Genomic DNA, 18742 nt, shown 5'->3' with positions numbered 1-18742 from the left:
ATTTTCAAACTGAACTGAAGATCTTGTTCAGCAATGGAACGATGTTGTTCCAATTCTACAGTGTGTATGCACTAACAACTAGGATCTCCATAGAGTTTACAGAGTCATGATCAAGATATCTGAGGGCTTGATTCAGTTCCAGATGGTTCACCTTACACTTCAGATTGGATACTTGCATAAGGAGAAGATTTCCTTACTAGTGATTCCTAGGACAACAAATTCCTAGGCCTTCCATGGCTTCGCCTCCACTCTCCTACCCTGAATTTGCAATCCGCTCAAATCCTATCTCGGGGACCACAGTGCCACTCCCGTTGTCTAAACAAAGTAGTACCTCTCTATTTCTCATCTGCTGCGTCTCTACCACCCCAGTAACAGAAGTTCTCGGATATCTTTTGCAAACAGAAGGCTACCAATCTTCCACCTCATCGCGTCTGGTATTGTGGTATTGAGCTTTTACCTGGGAAGCCTATTCCTCAAGGCTGTGTCTATCCGCTCTCCATCCCAGAGACCCAGGCCATGTCTAACTACATCTCGGAGAACCTGAAGAGAGGTTTTATTAGAAAGTCTACTTCCCCAGCCGGTGCTGGATTCTTTTTGGTAAAGAAAAAGGATGACTCTATTCCCAATAACAATTTATACAGACCACAAGAACCTTCTATATCTCCGTTCTGCTAGCTGCTTGAATCCTCGTCAGGCCAGATGGTCCTTGTTCTTTTCAAGATTTGATGTTAATTTGACATTTACGTTGGGCTCAAGTCTTTCATTTTTCAGGTCACGCTGGATAAAAAAAACACTGGAGAACTTCTCACCTGCTATTATTGGTGGCCATCTTGCTTAAAGGAGATCAAGAGTTTTGTCTCTCCATGTTCTGTCTGCGCCCAACATAAAGTAACATTTTGGTCCACTTACTTCCTTACCCATTCCTGAAGTTCCTTTGTCTCAAGTTTCCATGGATTTTATTATCATTTTACCTCCATCGAAGTCTTATGCTACCATCTGGGTCATTACAGATCGTTTTTCAAGAGCAGGCCGTTTCATACTGCTCAAGGGACTTCCATCCTCTTCACTTTTGGCGGATCTCTTTATAAAAAAAGTGTTTTGTCTGCATGGTTGTCCTCTGCATATCGTATACGACCGGGGGTCACAGATTATTTCAAGGTTTTAGAGGGCCTTCTGCGCTAAATTGGTAATTAAACTTGATTTTTCTTCAGCATATTACTCCCAGTCCAATGGTCTAACAGAATGAACTAATCAAGAACTTGAAAAGTTTCTTCGAATTTATGTATCTGCTCACCAGTCGGATTGGGTTGAAGTACTTCCCTGGTCAGAGTTCACCCATATAATCATTTTCACAAGGTAGTCACTAATTCCCCATTTGTTGTCACCCGAGATCACCAACCTTTTCTCAAACTCCTATTTCTTTTGTTCCTTAGTATGCCAACCTAAAAAATGCCTCTACTCGTGCCAAGGAGATTTACGATAAAAGAAGGTGTCCAGTTCCTAAATTAGTTCCAGGATACAAGTCTGGTTGTCTACTAGGCATATTCGCTTAAAGGTTCTCAGTATGAAGTTAGCACCCAAATTATTTGGGAGTTTCCAAATTTCCAACATTATTAATCCAGTAGCTTTTAAGCTGAAGCTGCCTCCATCTCTGCGGATTCCCAATGTGTTTCATATTTCTCTCTTAAAGACAGTTCTGCAGAACCAGTTCTCTACTCCTGGGATATCTCCACCTCCGGTGTATTCCCAAGATCAAACAGAGTATAAGGGTCAAGCAACTTTTGGACTCCCGTAAATCCAAAGGTTCTGTACAATTGCTCGTGGACTGGAAAGGCTATGGGCCAGAGGAACGTTCTTGGGTTAGAGCTTCGGATACTCATGCCCCTCGATTGCTTTAACAGTTTCACAGGAAATTTCCCAAAAAACCCTTTAGGGTGTCTGCCCTTATGGAAGGGAGTAATGTAACGCTCTTACCTGTTCCTCGCTCCAGCGCTCTTTCTCTGTGCCTCAATCAGCACTTCCAGATAGTGGGTCACATGACTCAGCTACCAGGGCTGGCTGTTTGAATTGTTCTCTATATAACCTTGGCACTCACATTTGCTCAGTGTCAGTACAACTTTGTTGCTGAGCGTCTGACTCCTGTATCCTCTGTGAGTACTGCTACTGTATCTCCTGTTTACCGTTTCTTGGCCTGTCTGACTCTATTTGCTCAACCACCTGTGTACCGAACTTGGCTTGGCAGACTACGCATTGCTGGATCAACTGTGTACTGAACTTGTCTCGTCTGACTACGCATTTTCTGACTGCCCGTTTACCTGATCCTAACCGGTCAGTACCCCTATGCTTTATTCATTGTACTAGATCCCTGCCAGCCTGTTATTCAGTGTGCATCCATACACCTGATTCCTCCATTATCTTTATCTCTGCGCTATCTTCTGGAAAGATCATCCTCCCTTGAGACCTGTGTTGCTTCCTGAGACAGTCCAGGGGGCCGTGACCTGCCAGTTCCTGGCAACAAAGTTCATTCTGCCTTGCGGCGGTTCTTGGCAAACTCCGGGGAACTCGTTAGACTCCACGCCCCTGATATGCTGTGCCAATCAGGATTTTATCTGCAGATCGTAACAATTTGTAAACAGGTCCCTGCCAATCTGAGTGATATATTGTTAGTAGGTGAATGGTGAATCTGTAATGCTTTTGTCTCATGCTGCTCTCATGAGAAAACCTGATAAACTCAACTTTTGGAATACAGTTTCAGGTTACCACTTATTTATACAATTGTCCCTGTAGTCAATAAAAATGCCTTCAACCTGTGGCACGGTACTTTTACTAAGCTATATGTAACTAATAATGTGCATACTTGCCTGCTCTCCCGGAATGTCCGGGAGACTCCCAAATTTTGGATATGTATCCTGGACTACTGGGACAACAGGGTAGTCTCCTGCATCCTATCCCTGATGGGTCTCAATGATGTGATTCATCGCGAATCGCGTCATTTTGGTACGGCTCCCGCAGCAAACTTGCAATTTTTGTTGCAGGTGCAGGACCAAAATGACTAGATTCACCATGCCCGCCCCTATCCGCCTCCCCACCACAACCCTCTTCAGGGATCTCCTGTAGGAAATCCCTCAAAGTAAGCAAGTAAGATCTTATGTCTATGTTAGTGAATATATTTCAGTTTTGTCTGTTCAGTAAAAATATTGCTTAGATACTGTATCTTAAACCTCTAACAATCTGAGATTTTAATGTTACTAGTTTTTGATCTTTACATGCATTGGGCACGAAGGAGTGCTAATTTTGTTGAGAGAATAATATATCATTTTGTCATAACAGTTTTTCTGTTGGAGCTCAATGCAAAGCTAACAAAGAATTATTTGACATTATAAATGTGAGCTAAAAATAATATCCTTAGTTCCCACAGTATAATACATTTGTCATACAAAACAGTATATTCAATAAAAATAACTTCAATCTATTGGGAGTAAATTAACATACTGCTGACATGGAACCTTGTAAAATAGTTATAGGTTAACTTCGCACAATGTCAAAAAACAAGACTCCTTTTTTGTGGATGCATGAATCATAGAAATGTTCTAATAATAAACAACATTCAATAGTGTTTTCAATTTTTCACTTGAAGTGACTAAATAATCAATAAATATATATTCAATATATATTCAATAACACTGAAATTGTCCTTTATTATTACAAAGTGCAGATGTGGTAAGCGTTAATATGACACTCGGCAAGTCACATTTTTACCTTATCATGCCGTTCATGTGATACATGTCACATCATGATAATGTAACATCCTCTAGTCAGTAATTATGTTTGTTTGTGTTAGAAGTACTATCTTGGGGGTTCTTATCATGCATCAAGAAAGTCATTGATAAGATTCAACTTCTTGCTGCTCCATGATGTCACTGATTTATTCACTGCACTGCAAGAGGTGTGCAGGGAAATATAAGCAATGTTTGTGATAATAATGGGATCTGGATCACCCTTGTCCCTCCCCCCATTATAATAACATACAGTATAATAATAAGTAATTATATATAAAACATGGACATGTACATTTGTCACACGCTGCATTGTGACCTCAAGAGGCATGTGCTGACTTCAGCTGGTCACATTCATTTGTTATTCATGTCCTTTATCTGTTTCTGTGAAACTACTCTCAACCCCAACCCCCACCTCATTGTACAGAGAATGTATTGTAGTGTAAGAATGGGAAAATTCTTTAAAGCTGCATTCTATGTGAAATGATGAACATTAACATCAGGCATACAGTAGAGAAATTCTTCTGCTACTAGTTGTTGTTTGATTGAAAGATGATATGGGAGTGCAATATCATTCACAAAACAATGAGTACTTTGTTTCTGGAAATGAATATGTCGCTTTTAGATCAATATTCAGTTCTTAGTTTGCATATATGCAGCTATGAGCCATGAAAATGACACCCTTTTAAAATGGTTGTGAAAGGGGCGTGAGAAGCTGCAATGTTCTCCTGATCACACCGCCTCCCAAATGTTGTATAAGATCGGCAATGTTTTTTTTTTACTTTTAATTTATTAATTAGTGTAACAGTTGTCACATTCATGTGTCTAGCCATTATATTTAATTACATAGACAAAAGTGTATATGTGGCTGCGTGGTAGGGGATTTAGACTGTATGTCCAATGGGGCAGGAACTGATGTGAATGATTCAATATCCTCCGGAAAGTGCTGCTTAATATGGCATGTGACACTATACAAATAAATGATAACAAATAAATAATGTTAGGCTAGGTACACACTGAAGAATTTTCTGACCGACGTGTTATCTACGACTTTCCCTTTGACCAAAGGTCCGATCACTCGGACGATTAATGAGTACACATTAGTCATGTTTTAGAAATTTACCGAAAGACCAACTGTCCGGCAAGCGACACACTTAAATGACTATGTAACAATATTCCCAAGAAATTTAAATAAGGGGTAAAGCATGTTCAATAGTAATCACCCCAAAGCTCATAAATAAGCAAAGGCAACACGTTTTGTTCATATATTCACTAGCATGTGTACATTGTACTTTCATTCTCAACTGCACATAAAAATAATATTTTTACTAATATAGATACTTTTGAAGAATGACCAGCAACTGCTCTTTTTCTGCTCACTGTGGCAAGAAGACCTGAAGAGAAAGAAAGATAAAGAATAGATTTTGTTGGACCAAAGAGTGGTTCAAGAGGAGAGACTCATTCTCTCATATGTCCCTGCTGCAGGAGATATGGGATAACAACCTTGAGGATTTCAGGAATCTCCTGCAAATGAATTCCAGGAACTGCTTCAAATAGTCACCCCCATCATCCAGAAGGAGTACACCCTTTTAAGGAGACCCATATCTACAGAGCAGAGACTGGTTGCTACCCTAAGATTTCTGACAACAGGAAGGACACTGGCTGATCTGAAATACAGCGCAGCAATTTCAGCTCTGCGTTTCATAATACCTGAGACATGTGATGCTATCATTGAAGTTCTCCATGAACAGTATATGAAGGTTGGTAAACATAAATAGCCTTTTTTAGATATAAATATATGATTTTATTTACATACATAAAATTTACAATATATATTAAATTTATAAAGTACAAACCAATAAAAGCAACCAAATATACAGTTTATAGTTCTTCATATTGCAACACTTGGCTATTATCAATTTGTGATGACCTTCCACTGAAATGTTGCATGTTTCAGCTGGGTATAGGGGTAGAAGTCAGGACTGGTTTTGGCATTAAATATTGTCCTCGCATACTACCATGCTGTATCTGTGTATGCCGAAATGTGTGCGAAGGTGTCTGGCTGTGGTTTGCTGGAGTTAGAATTGTATCTGTGGACAAATCTTCCATTGTAGCCCTACACAAGAAGTCGCACACCAAACGCTCCATTTCCACTTGTATCAGTCTACTAGCACTTTTCATTTTGCTTTCTAGCATTTGTCCAAGTAGGTCTGAAGTGTGTGGTTCAGGTTTTTTGGTCATCAAAGTTCATCGCATTCCGCCACCTTTGTAGTTAGTGCATCATTTTCATCAACGTCATGGAGCCTTTTTTTCCTCTTCTGTTGCGTTTGGTGGAATTCAAACCTCAGGTACATCCTGGCTGTTGACTGTCATCTGGGTTCCCTGTACAATAGTTGTAGTTGTCTCTTCTTGGTCAGCAAGTTCCATCATGAATTCTTGTGACAAGACAGCTGAGTATTGGAAAAATGAGAAAAAAAGAGTACAATATTAAAAGCATGTAATTAAACTCTTTCACTCATCTTTATGTTTTAGTTTCCTGCAATGGTAAAACAATGGCATATTATTGCGGATCAATTTGAGAAGTACTGGAATTTTCCAAATTGTGGTGGTGTCATTGATGGGAAATATGTCAGAATTATGCCTCCATCCAACAGTGGATATTTTAATTATAATTATAAAGACATTTTCAGCATCATTCTAATGGCCAAAGTGGATGCGAATTATGAATTATTATTAGTTGTGGATATTTGAAAAAATGGGAAAGTGTCTGATGGCGGTGCATTGGAGCAGACTCCCCTTCAGGCAAAATTAGAAAACTATGAACTTAATATTCCAACCGGAAGTAATAGAAAATATGGACTAAATTTTGTGTTTGTGGCGGATGAAGCATTTGCATTGCACAACAATGTATTGAAACCTTACCTTAATTTGTCTACAGAAAGGCGGATATTAAATTATAGACTGTCAAGAGCTAGGCGTGTTGTTGAAAAAGTGTTTGGAATTCTCAGTAACAGATTCAAAGTTTTTCATTCTGCTATTAATCTACATTTGGACAAGATAGACAAAGTGGTGATGGTCAGTTGTGTTCTGCATAACTTTCTAAGACGTAAATCCTCCTGTGTATGCAGTTCCCATACTTATGACTACAACAATGTTGAGGAAGCGGAGGTAGTTGGCTTGACACTTCTAGAGTCGTGTACCTTAGAAATGCAAGTGCCAGTGCCAAATTAAACAGTGAGGCATACCTTCAATACTTTAATGAGGGGGGTGCTGAGCCATGGCAGAATGAGTGTATGTAACAATTGTACATAAGCATGTTATGTGTGCAAACTTTATTGATATGTATTTCTACTTTAAAAAAACCTGTTACACAGCAACAGCGAAATATATCATTCTGTTACAATATTCCTTTGATTTTATTTTCCACAAACAAGGGTGTGCCCTTTAAGTCTCAATGAAATCCTTCATGAGCTCCACATTGCGGTCATATGACATGTTCAGGTTCTGTTTAAAAATAAAGAGTAATGGTCATCTTTGTCCACTGATTATATAAATAAATCTGCAATATATGATACTATATTTATAAAATATTTTCAGTATAATTGTATGTACTAGTACTAGTGTATGATAAATAATACTAATAAGTATAACCAAAGTATTTTGCATATACACATATTGACATTCACAACATATATATCTATGCAGTTGTTACGATAAGCACACTGGTACAAGAAAAAACTAATAATCACAACTTACCTGGTATGGCAATGGATGTAAGGTGTAAAACGATCGTAGTATCCGTTCGTATTTCTCAGACCACTAGGGGTTAAATATATTGATATATGCGCCAAACACAAGGAAATTGTACATGAATGGCCCTCACCCACAATGCTCCATTCTGTACAGGTTCCACCACTGATTGGTCCAGAACTGAAATGAACGCCCATGTCTGAGTGTATGAAATTATAGAGGAGCCTGTCTGGCGTCGAGGGACGTAAGAAGATGGTGGATGAGGAGCAGGTGTCAGTGGGGGTGCGAGAAGTAGAGAAAAAATTTGTAAAAGTAGTGGAGGGGGATTGAGAAGAAGAAGAAATACAAATAACGGGCTTGAAAAGAGAAAAAGCAATGAGCCCGAGAGAGGTGGAGATGATGGTAATAGTACAGGACCAGTAAATTACGACTGTTAAAAGAGAAAATACCAAAGAGTTAATACCAGAAAGGAACTAATAATGCAGAAATTGCTAAAACAAATAAGGAGAAATTTGGAAAGAAAAAAAAAAAATTCAAGTACAGTACAGATGCGTTGGTCAATAAAGAACAACGGAGACTGATGTGAATTCGTAGAAACATTAACAAAAAGTGAGTTTGATTGCTTAAAGGACTTGTAAGTAAATTTGTAGATAAACGACTGACAATTGTATACAGTATATTAAAAATGTGGTATTATTTTCACAAAGAAGAATGCACGATGACATGTGCTGTGTAGGTACCGAAAATATTAAAGCTGAACACGAACTTAATAAAGCTGAAAAAATGAAGGTATTTCACAGTCACATGTGGAATCTGTAAAATGCTTTGGCGAGAAACGTATACTGTTATAGTAACCAAAATGGTGCCTGTTTAATCGAACCTATGGAGGTAAAGGGCACCTTTGCAGAGATGCAACAAGAGGGACCACAGCATAAAGTTATTACGAGCAGTGTAGAAGGTGATCACAGTGGGAATTTACTTGGTGTTGGAAAGAACTAAACTTTATTACAGATATAGAGGTTAAATGCCAAACTTTTTTTTATCCTTTTCTCCTAGATACCATCGTCATATCGGATGAAAGTTCTGAGGGAGAAAAGAAAATTGGTAGCCCTTTGCAGGGTGTGGTAGAGAAGATGGAAAAGCTTGACGAATATTTTAAAGAATTGAGGACAAACATCAATGATGTAAAAAAAAAAAAAATAGAAAAAAACTTCATGGAGATGTATCAGTTTTTTTCAGAAGCTTATGCCACAAAGCACTAGGCACTTTCAGCATTAAAATTTTATAGTAATAATAAAAATATGTTGAAACGTTTTATTTTTTTAATTTTTTATTTTTCACATGTTATTTTTTGAAGCATAATTTAACAATAAATCTGTTGGATGTATAATGTGTGGTTTATTCTGTGTATTTTGCATTAACAAGTAAATAAAGGTTGGAATATAAAACATCTTAAATGTACATGTGAAGGATTTTACAGAACACAGGTGCAAGATGCAAAACAATTTACACAGGTGTACTAATATGCAACCAGACATATATAAAATACACATCTATAGGAAACACAAAAACGTGTGTTATATCCAAAATTGTATTTAATTATGCAGGCAGACAAATGTAATACACATATTTAACCTTTTTATTAATGTGTATTAAATGTACAATAATGTGACAAATAGCTATAATTAAAGAGGCAGACATAAGCAATACACATATAAATAAACTGTTTTTTATAAAACTACACTGACAAAGGCTTATAATTAAACTGGCAGACATATGCTATACGAATTAATGCAATAGACACCCGCTATTGCTTTACCGCTAGAAACACCTAATTACAAAATGAGTGACGTGCGGACACCACACCACGTGGGACTGGTACAGGCATCAGAAATTAACATACACACGTCCCCAAAGGAGTCGCAGCTCGAGGAACTATCAGCACTTAGTCGTGGATCGATTGAAAAATGATATACACTACATAATCGTTAGGTGGATTGGTCGGAAAATATTAAACAGTGCGACCAAACAAATGAGCTGACAATCGACACTTTGGAATGACTTTCGACCATCGTGTCACTAAACACACTAACCTGACTTCCAACCGAACGGTCGTATGTTGGCTTCTATATGGTTGCATAGTTACAAATTAAGGGTCTTGATTTTTACCTATTACCCCAGTACCCACAACACATTTTTGTTGGGAGGGCTTAAAGTCCATTGGAGCTACATTTTTTCTTTTTTGGTTTATACTGAGGCTATAGCAGGCTGATGCTAGTTACAGATTCTATAGTCGTGCTATTCAGACAGTTTTTAGATATTTATTAATGGAATTAGTCCAGTCATAAATGGGAATCACAGCACATGCACACATGATTGCTTCATTTGGTTGTATGCAGAACTATTTAATAGAAACTTAATGCTTTGTGAAGCCTTGGCAATACAATGTGATACGTTTCCATGAAATGCCACAGCTAGCTACAGTAATGGAAGAGTGATGTGTCGGGTGTTATATTAGAGTTTGCTATGTCTGTATCTGATTAACTATGATAATTGAATGAGGGAATGTTCACCTAAATGCTGCAAGCTTTGTTAAAACAGACAAATACCAGGCTGGCATATCTGTTGTTTTATGTTTATTTTAACCTACCTTCCAGAGTTCATCGTCTTTCATATTGTTGAATTGCATATTTGTCAGTATCTACTTTTGCCTGTTTTGCATGTCACTGGAGAGGTCAAATGAAAATGCTAAACCATACTTGTCAACTTTTTTCAAGAGAGCGATCGGGAGCTGCCTGGAAGGAGGTGGGAGTTTCGGGGGTGGGGCTACGCAAATCCAGCAATTTTGGGCCCCTCTGCGATTCCCTTAGAATCGCAGCATTTTGGATCTAATTGATGCGGGAGGCTGCCATACTCTTCCGGGAGTCCGGGAGACCTACCCGGAATCCGGGAGTTGGCGAGTATGTGCTATACCGGTTCAATAAAAAATATATCCTGCTATGGTAGAATTTCTTTAGTTCATTATTTTGACTATTTTTGCTTTTTTTTTTTTTACTACCTTGTGAAAATGAATTGGCTGTCTAATTGTGGTGTTTTATTTTGCCTTTCTCTGGATTATTACAGCTAAGGATTGGACTTGATAGACTGTATTAATATGGCACAATCTTGGAAACTCATTGGCCCTGATTCATTAAGGAACATAAATGTCTATATGTGCCATATATTGCATAAAATTGCACTGTGCATTCTTAGAAATACGCCAGCAACCGCAAGTACATCCAATTCATCTTCAAACACAAAAGACACTTACAAAATGTTACGAATACATGGTCGAAATGGGGGAGGGAAGGGGTGTATGGGGTGTAGTCAATATACAATAAGGATATGCCAAGGTGGAGATCATTTACATCTGTCCGATTCAAGCCCTGGCCAACTCTTAGGGAGAATGATATGGCGATGGTGAATATGTCAACAATTATACTGTTAATACCAAAATGGTGACAGTTTAAATGTTGACATATTCATGTTGTCGACATTTTTAAAATGGTGACATTGTGACTGTCGGCAGTAGTAATGTCGACAGTCACATTGTCGAAATTCAAAGGACAATATCAGTAGGCAGCCAGCACAATACAGTACAATAATACACAATGACAAAGTAAATAAAGAAAAAAGCGTGACCCTCCCCATACAGATGAACCCTAGTGCTGCCAGCCTAGGCTGGTACTAGCAAAATCAGAGGTTGGTGGGGGGTGAATGACTACATCCCCTCTCAGGTTCATTATTTTCAGCCATATCACTGGCTCGTGCACCATCTACAGGGTAGGTATAAGCGCCAATCGATAGTGATGATGGTTACATATGCATTCTGTTTGCAATAAGAGCAACTCTAAAAATGCATTTTATGTACAATAGATGCCAATAACATCTGGATAAATGTATTTTTTTCACTAATAACTATATTATCAACAGGTATTAATGCATTTAATAACATTTTTGTAATCCTTGCGTTCTGATGGGACTTTAAATATACATATGTATTGTGCAATGTTTTGTGTCTGTCCACATGCGGCAAGTGATGTATAGGTAGAATGTACTTAGACCCGTTTTCAACTAGAAATGTTTCTTGAGATCCTCTTCTTGTGGAATATGGGCGTACTTGCTTGCATTTTCCGTCACTTTGATTTCCTTAATGACTCAGGCCATTGTTATATAAAGACTGGTGTGTGATGGTGTCACATTTCTGAGCAACATTGTCAGGTTTTGTTAATTTTTGACTTGTCATTTTGTCAGTGGCGCACGCAGGGGGGGTTTCTGGGTCTCCAGAAACCCCTCCCCTCCGCTAAAAAGTGTCATATTTAGCGGCACTGTACTATACAGCAGCCGCGGCACTGTCAAAGAAGCGTCCGCGGCGGTGCTGTATTGTATACCACACCGCCGCAGACGCTTCTTTGACAGTGGCGCGGCTGCTGTATAGTACAGTGCTGCCTAAACGGAGCTGCTGCGCATGCGCGGCAGCTCTCTCGCTTTTTTTTTTCCCCCACTTAAAAATGCTCCGTGCGCCCCTGTTTGATTGATGTCCTTTGCAGTATCCATTGTTTTTTTTTTATATTTATAGACTGTATTCTTGAAGCCATTATAATCCTTAGGTTTGGCAAAAGGATTCACTGGATCCATTAAGAAGCTTGTACTTCTTTTCAGCTTGTGTCTTTTTAATCATAAAATATGACATTTTCATTCACTGCCGTGTATGTGATTTTATCCTATATAAATATGCATTTGTTCTCAAACACTGATACCAACAACAAATATCTTTTCAGAAACAATTGGTTTATGTTTGTCACATGTCACCTTCTAAATATTACTGGACCTACCAAATTGCTGAACTTTTCAGACAGAAGATGAGAACAATATGCAGGTGCTTCTGATACACTTCATGAAATGTGCTCATGCATTACTCCAAAAATGGAGAGGCGTGCAACATGTCTAACACATTTCTTTTTGTATCTGGTCACATCCCATATTCTAAACGGTATGACGTTTGAATTTAGTGGAAATGCATGCATAGATCCAAATCCCCCAAAAATTGCAGCTTAGTGTCCGAAACAGCCAATTTTTTTTAGTAAAAGTGTCACTGACTTTTTCTCGCGCCCCATAGAGATGCGAACAGAAATTAGCTTTTTACCGTAATGCTGGTAAAAAAAACGTGACTTTGATGTTCCTAGGAACATCGCGGCCAATTGAATTCTCCCCATAGATTGCTTTTTATATGACTGTACAAAATACAAATAATAACATATTGTATACTAGTCTACTGTACACTCTGCCATATTCAGAATAGAAACTATTATTCTATTACATTCAATTTTTCTTTTTGTATTGAATGTGCCTCTTGACTGCTCTGCCTTTCTTCTTTTGACCTTGCAGTTGTAATGATTTTATATATTGTGTTCAACTTCCATATAGAGGATAAAAGTGGGAACAAACAAATAAAATATTCTACAGTAATAAAATACACATTTTATCACAATGAATGCATACTATCAGCTTCTGCTAAGTTTATTTGATGTGTTTGATTTGATAGTGAGTATGCTAATTTATAGTATTCTTAAAGGCTGCTATAACATGTAAATATTGAATAAGCCCTCAGAAAATAGATATCCAGTTGTAAGTTCTAAAGTGATGGTTCCTTTGTCTTTACTCCAGAACTTCCTTGTGGTGCTTGTGGCCTAAGAACTTACTCAAACTCAAAATACATTGACAACAAAACTTTGGTGTGTAAATATCAATCTTTTAATGAATGTAAATAGCAATGCTTCGTAATGAGGCTACTAGTAGTTAACTACTACATAAACACTGTCAGGCATAGGCTAACCAATAGGTTCATAATCCAATAATTCCATAGACATATCTTTCATTTTGCAAATATCTTATTTGAAATTGGTGACATTATTACTAAGAACAAATGTAGCACAATGCCAGAATAAAAGTCTGTGAAGTGTGAAACAAAATTCTAAATTTATAAAACTCATCACGAACGAAAATGAGATCCTCTATGTAGCACTTATAGATCAACAGGTTTGCTCCATATTTATTGGCATTGAACATATTAATGTTACAGACAGAGGTGAAGGTTAGGCAGAGCAGAGAACTTTTGGAGATATACCTTTCCAGTGGCGCACGCAGGGGGGGTTTCTGAGTCTTTAGAAACCCCCCCTGCGCTAATTAAGTGGCCACTGTCCTATACAGCAGCCGCGGCGCTGTCAAAGAAGCATCCGCGGCAGTGCTGAATTGTATACAGCACCGCCACAGGCGCTTCTTAGACAGCGCCGCGGCTGCTGTATAGGACAGCGCTGGCGAAACGGAGCTGCTGCGCATGCGCCCCTGCTTATAGACTCTGGCCACAAAGGAATTGAACAAAACATTAGATCTTAAAGAACTCTGCTAATCTAATGGTCCCCATTTTGTGTATTTTTTCTGTTTCCAATTTACTTCACTGCTCAAGTACTCACTTATTTATATCTATATGGAGATATACTTTTTCAAATGAGATTTATGTATTTATTCTTATATTTAATGGAATTGTGCATTTTATTATTTATATTGTTTATTATGTTCTCCATATATTTATACAATTTATTATTTATGAGGTTTGATTGTTTCATATTCATTTTATATTTACATTGTTTTATATAATATTTATGAGTATGAAAGACAAGTTTACCGGGTGCTGAAAGAGTAATCTATAGATATGTTATTAATTGTGTTATTCCATAATTCCTGGAGTGGTTGACAAAGAGTTTATGTGATGACTTTCTTTGAGGCTATACACCACTGAAGAGATCATGCTGTTGTTGATTATACACCTCTGGAGAAACCATGCTGTTCATGTGTCAGGTGATTTACTACATAGTGCTACAATTTTAAGTTGTTACTATATCCTGTTTCTCTATCCTGATTGAATCTCTTATTACGTTCTAGCTAATTGCTGTGTGAACACTAGTCAGCAGATACACTGTTGCTGTTTGCTTTTTGATTTCTGTCAGGAGAGTTTGCATTGATTTACATTTGTGAACTAACTCTGGAGATTAGTGCTCCCACACTTGTTGTTCTGGAAATCTTCTAGACATATTGTTTAGTCTAACGGCTATTTGATAAGCTTTTAGAACCAGGCTAATAGAGGTCTTCAACTATAGCTGCTGTCTTTCCTGTAGAACTGAACTGATCAGAGGTACTCAGGTGCCTCCTGGGCTTAACTCTAGGGTAATAAAAGCTTATTGAATAACCATAATGCAGGATGAGGGCTAACTGGAATACAGAGGGCAGCAAGTGGGGTAACCAGGGGACAGGCCAGAGGTCAGGACAGGTAGCAAACAGGGGTAATCCAGTAAACAGGGAGAGATATGGGGCAATCAGCTTTCAAGCAAGTTCAAAGTCAAAGCCAAAAGTCACAACAGGAATCAGGTCAGATGCAGAGCATCCACAGAACAAAACAGGACAGAGGTGGTCAGCAATTGTGTATCACACGGATGCTATAATCAGCAAGGAGGCTAAGCCCTCCCTGCCTTAAATACATGAAGTGGCCAATCAGAGGCTAGGGGCTCAGATGGTACTAATTGCCCCTCCAGAATCTGCTTAATTAATTACACTAGTTTGCGTACATACCCAGCTGCCATAGATGTCAGGACGCAGCGCTGATTGCAATGGTGTCCCAGACTTGTCACGACAGCCAGGACGCAGGTGAGATCGGGTGGACGCGAAACACCACTCACAACATATATATTTCCTTGGAAATGGAACTGCTCCTCTGCTTTACCTCAACTTGGGCGATTGCACTCTTAACTATTGACTCTTAAAAGCCTCATAGCTACTTGTATGTTCTTCTATCAGTGGATATATCGTTGCAGGTTTATCTTCTGCTCTGAGAGCCGGCACTGTTTGAATTTAGAGGCTGAGCAGACTCCAACTTCATTTTACTCTGTATAAATCTTTAAGTGTTCCCTTTCCATCCTGGGAAGCTGTCATAAGCTTGCTGACTGATATGTGTAATTGCGCCTCTACTTTGCTATATTCTGGATGAATGTATTTTTAACTTCAGCTTATTGATTTAATTTGCAGGCTTGTGTGTGATTCTATGAATGTATCCATAGCTGGGCATGATCAGCATGATTCAACAAGCACAACCACAGTCTCTTTGCTGAGAAGATATATATCCATAGGACAACTGATATGAATAAACAATATATTGGCACGGCATTGAGAACTGGATTTTCATACTAGCCATTTCAGGCCTTATAAGTGATTATGGTTGAATAGTTTAGTAGACTTGCTATTTTCTGATATTTCTCTTATATTTGAAACTTGATCAGTTTTCATGTTGAATTAGAGCTCACAGATTGTCTAATCCAACCCTAAGTTATACAGCAACATTGCCCATTGCCATATATCCATTTTTTATATGTTTAGCAATTTATAAATGTGTGCATATCAATTTTTTTATTTGATTACTACAAATAAACATGTATTATGGTATTTTTTTAACATGTTGTATTTAGTACTTGGGCATATTATATATTTTGTGCTGCTTTCCTTTTTTTATAGTATATGTCACTATTAGTGTTGCCTTTTTCTTTAAATTTATGTATTTTTTTGTTCTCGCTGTTTATGTTTTATAACATTAATGCCAGTGTTTTTTCTCTTTTTAGTTATCCTAGAATCCAAGGTAAACAAAATTATCCCTAAAGTAGAAATTAGTGGAATGTTAAAATGTGTTTCACGTAATATCCACCTGCCTCAGTATTTTGTACTAGATTTTGCTTTTATTGCAGTTGCAATTGGGTTTTAAGTGTTCCCTGTCCTACTCCAACCACATCCACATAGCATAATAAATTGACCCATTGTGATTCCAGCTTTATCTACTGACTTTAAATTCCTCAATATATGACTTTATAAATATAGTTCTAAATGGTTTTCCAGGAATGTGGAAGCAGGACTCAAAGGTTCACACTTCTGGAAAAGGTCCTGTTCTGCTGCAGATCGTTATTTGCACAAACCTTTGACAAAATATTAGTGCTATCTATTCTAAAGTCATTTTATCAACAGCACCTGATAACTTTTAATGCTGGGGCATTAAAAGAATTCCCTATGGTAGTATATCTACATTTGATCAACAATGTCTTCAAACGGCCATGACAATAATTTTATCCACACTAGCAATTTCTTAAACTATGCTCTTCAATCTGACATGCTGAAATAAAATAATTATTAATGTGATTCTGCAGCTTAAGTGATATGTGTGGTAGTTTGTGCACCCAGAGATATCTTTGCTCTGAATGGCAAAAAAAATTTAAAAACAATGTTTGAAATTGAATTTGAAAGCTATACCACAGCTGATAGAAAATCACAATTTGATAAACGAATCCACTTTTTCCTTTAAAAAAAAAAAAAGCACATATACAACACTGCTTTGTGCTTCCTAATGGATAGCAATAAATTATGTTTTAATTTTCTCCTTTTCAAAGATTTAGCTGCAATATACTAGTACAGGACAATGAATCTAGTACTGAGAATTATAGGGACACCCACACATGTTACACTTTTCTATGATTCATTTTTCCACGGACCACAAGCCATGGCAACAGATCATTGCTGTAAATGTTATTTGCTAGTAATAAATACATTAATTCACAGGAATAGGACACAGTTCTCTAGAGCATGTGTTAAATGTATTTTAGCAAAAAATATATCACAAAGATCTTATACTTTCTGTATTGAACGTAACTCTTTCATGGCCTGGGTGTTTTATATCTTGGGAACAGGCTACAGTTTACATTTATCCCCGTTTTGATAAAAATAATAAGAATAATTTTTAACCATCCACAGTATATTTATCCAGGTGAGCTGATCATTCGATTTTCATGTTGCTAATGTGTATATATATATATATATATATATATATATATATATATATATATATATATGGTAAAAGATCAAAATAGATATATAGATATGTTTTCATTTTAAGCATATTAAACAATATACTGCAGTTACCCTCTGTTCCTAGGGGATAGTCCCAGATTTTAAAGGTTTGTCCCTGGACATTTTTGTAAGTGGATTTTTCAAAATTGAAAATATTTTACGTATTTCTTGCGATATATATATCATCTCGGGACCTAATCAATTCCTATTTATTGAATGTGAGCACTTAAAATGCAAAATCCTACAATATAACCAAGTTTAATAAATGTTTTAATGGTAGTTGTATAACTAGGCAGCATCACATGTGATATACTAAATGCTCCTCCCCAGCAGCAAAGTGCCCCCAGAAATTATTTTACAATGTTGGAAACTATGCATATAGGAATAAACAAGAAAAAATAGCAAAATGAGAATAAAAAAATGCTCAGCATTTTTCCTATATTTCTTTATATTTTCCTATATTTGCTCTTCATTTTTCCTATATGGATTTCTGTATTCTAAACAAATTATAGCTCCTATATGATGTCTGAATGTATGTCGGTTACTATGACAGCCGTTGTTGTAATTAGAAGGTATCTATTTGACATGGGCTGTGGGATACTTAGTTTATGCTGGAGCTTGTGTGATGTCATTTCCGAAATTGGAAGTTATGGGAGGTTACCATGACGATACGGTATGGAGTTCAGGCTGATTAACATGTCGGGGCTTGTGTGACGTCACTTCCGGAAATGGAAGTTGCCATTCGTTATGGATGGTTACCATGGCGACGCGGCATGGAGTTAAGGTCCGTTTAATGGTTTTTTAAGATTATTTAGGATTCAATAATATGAGTAGGAAGGGGAAAATATCATATACACTTGGGAAAAAATATTTAAGATCTTTTGTTTGAGTTTGTGCTTAATGGCATACACAGTTGCTATGGCAACGTTACACAATGTGTATATTCCATAGGGATTACTTATGATCATTCCAGATATAGGATAATTTTTGTATGAGACATTTTATTGTAAGATGTTGCATATATTTTATGCATCAGTATTTTGAACATTATGTTAATTTGGGATGTTTAGGTGTTTGATTGGATACATCCTGTACCTTGATAAAGATCTCACTGAAAGATCAAAAACGCGTTGGTGACTGAAGGAGCACTCATTGGACTATTTACTACCATCTATCCTATGGAGGATCTATCTGGGCAGCTGGGGACTTGGAATCATGTTTAATCCCATTGTCTGTTA

General features: G+C 37.4%; 1 pseudogene; it reads left to right on the top strand.

Annotated features, from left to right (window-relative positions):
- The first annotated feature begins 516 nt into the window (after nt 1-516).
- On the top strand, nt 517-7007 carry LOC142095329 (uncharacterized; annotated as a pseudogene).
- The last annotated feature ends 11735 nt before the right edge of the window (nt 7008-18742 follow it).

The sequence above is a fragment of the Mixophyes fleayi genome, chromosome 6 (genome assembly GCF_038048845.1).
Source record: "Mixophyes fleayi isolate aMixFle1 chromosome 6, aMixFle1.hap1, whole genome shotgun sequence".
NCBI lineage: Eukaryota > Metazoa > Chordata > Amphibia > Anura > Limnodynastidae > Mixophyes > Mixophyes fleayi.
This window is presented reverse-complemented; position numbering and strand designations above follow the sequence as displayed.